Source organism: Arachis hypogaea, chromosome 17 (genome assembly GCF_003086295.3).
Source record: "Arachis hypogaea cultivar Tifrunner chromosome 17, arahy.Tifrunner.gnm2.J5K5, whole genome shotgun sequence".
Classification (NCBI taxonomy): domain Eukaryota; kingdom Viridiplantae; phylum Streptophyta; class Magnoliopsida; order Fabales; family Fabaceae; genus Arachis; species Arachis hypogaea.
In genome coordinates, this window is record NC_092052.1 from 68,045,867 (window position 1) to 68,048,302 (window position 2,436).

The following is a 2,436-nucleotide window of genomic DNA, read 5'->3' on the forward strand; positions in this document are numbered from 1 at the left end:
AAAGCTTGGCTGGCTAGTGAGCCATGTCTAATTCCTGGACTGAAGCTTTAGACTAACACTGCAAGATTCCTGGAATTCATATTAAAAATTTTGGAATCCTTATTTTTTCTTTTTCATATAATTTTTGAAAAAAAAAATCCAAAAAAATTAGAAAATCATAAAAATCAAAAATATTTTTTGTGTTTCTTGTTTGAGTCTTGAGTCATATCATAAGTTTGGTGTCACTTGCATATGCATTTTGCATTTTTTTTCGAAAATTTCCATGCATTAATAGTGTTCTTCATGATCTTCAAGTTGTTCTTGGTAAGTCTTCTTGTTTGATCTTTGCATTTGCATGTTTTGTGTCTTTTCTTGTTTTTCATATGCATTCTTGAATTCTTAGTGCCTAAGCATTAAAGAATTCTAAGTTTGGTGTCTTACATGTTTTCTTTGCATAAAAAATTTTTCAAAAATATGTTCTTGATGTTCATCTTGACATTCAAAGTGTTCTTAGGTGTTCATCTTGACATTCATATCATTCATGCATGCATTCATTGTTTTGATTCAAAATTTTCATGCATTGAGTCTTTTTGTTGTTTTTCTCTCTCATCATAAAAATTCAAAAATAAAAAAAATATATCTTTCCCTTTTTCTCTCATCAAATTCGAAAATTTGGATTGACTTTTTCAAAAATTTTTAAAATCAAATTGTTTCTTATGAGTCAAATCAAATTTTCAATTTGAAAATCTTATCTTTTTCAAAATCTTTTTCAAAAATCAAATCTTTTTCAAAATTCTTAGTATTTTCGAAAATTCTAAAAATATTTTTCAAAAATCTTTTTCTTATTTTTATATCAAATTTTCGAAAATAACATAATCAATTAATGTTTTGATTCAAAAATTTGAAGTTTGTTACTTGCTTGTTAAGAAAGATTCAAACTTTAAGTTCTAGAATCATATCTTGTGATTTCTTATGAATCAAGTCATTAATTGAGATTTTAAAAATCAAATCTTTTTCAAAACTAATTTCTAAAATATCTTCTTATCTTACCTTTTTCAAAAAGTTGGGTTCAAAATATCTTTTCTAACCTCCTAACTTCTTATCCTTTCAAAATTTGTTTCAACTAACTAACTAACTTTTTGTTTGTTTCTTAACTTTTTCAAAACTACCTAACTAACTCTCTCTCTCTAATTTTCGAAAATATCTTCCCTCTTTTTCAAAAATTTCTTTTTAATTAACTAATTATTCTTATTTTTATTTTTGATTTTAAAAATTTTCGAAAAATACTAACATTTTTCAAAAAAACCATTTTCGAAAATCACTAACTCTTTTTCAAAAATATTTTTCGAAAATTCTCCCTCTCTCATCTCATTCTATTTATTTATTCATCCACTAACATCTCATCTCACATCTCAACCCTCCTCACAGTGTGTTTCTTCCATTATATTACATTCTTTGTCTCCCCCTCTTCTTCTACTCACACAGGGATCCCTATACTGTGGTATAAAGGATCTCTATTATTATTATTATTTTTCTGTGCCCTCTTCTTTGTCATATGAGCAGGAGCAAGGATAAGAACATTCTTGTGGAAGCAGATCCAGAACCTGAAAGGACTCTGAAAAGGAAATTAAGAGAAGTTAAATTACAACAATCCAGAGATAACCTTTCAGAAATTTTCGAATAGGAAGAAGAGATGGCAGCCGAAAATAATAATAATGTAAGAAAGATGCTTGGTGACTTTACTGCACCTAATTCCAATTTACATGGAAGAAGCATCTCCATTCCTGCCATTGGAGCAAACAACTTTGAGCTGAAACCTCAATTAGTTTCTCTGATGCAGCAGAACTGCAAGTTTCATGGACTTCCATCTGAAGATCCTTTTCAGTTCTTAACTGAATTCTTGCAGATATGTGATACTGTTAAGACTAATGGAGTAGATCCTGAAGTCTACAGGCTCATGCTTTTCCCTTTTGCTATAAGAGACAGAGCTAGATTATGGTTAGATTCTCAACCCAAAGACAGCCTGAACTCTTGGGATAAGCTGGTCACGGCTTTCTTAGCCAAGTACTTTCCTCCTCAAAAGCTGAGCAAGCTTAGAACTGATGTTCAAACCTTCAGACAGAAAGAAGGTGAATCCCTCTATGAAGCTTGGGAAAGATACAAATAGTTGACCAAAAAGTGTCCTTCTGACATGCTTTCAGAATGGACCATCCTGGATATATTCTATGATGGTTTATCTGAGCTATCAAAGATGTCACTGGACACTTCTGCAGGTGGATCCATTCACCTAAAGAAAACGCCTGCAGAAGCTCAAGAACTCATTGACATGGTTGCTAATAACCAGTTCATGTACACTTTTGAAAGGAATCCTGTGAGTAATGGGACGCCTATGAAGAAGGGAGTTCTTGAAGTTGATACTCTGAATGCCATATTGGCTCAGAATAAAATATTGACTCA

General features: G+C 31.0%; 1 non-coding gene across 1 annotated transcript; it reads right to left on the reverse strand.

Annotated features, from left to right (window-relative positions):
- Nucleotides 1-2,068: 2,068 nt before the first annotated feature.
- LOC112768668 (small nucleolar RNA R71) lies at nucleotides 2,069-2,176 on the reverse strand. The gene has a single exon (XR_003186070.1). It is a non-coding gene; the product is annotated as a small nucleolar RNA R71 (small nucleolar RNA).
- Between the last annotated feature and the right edge of the window lie 260 nt (nucleotides 2,177-2,436).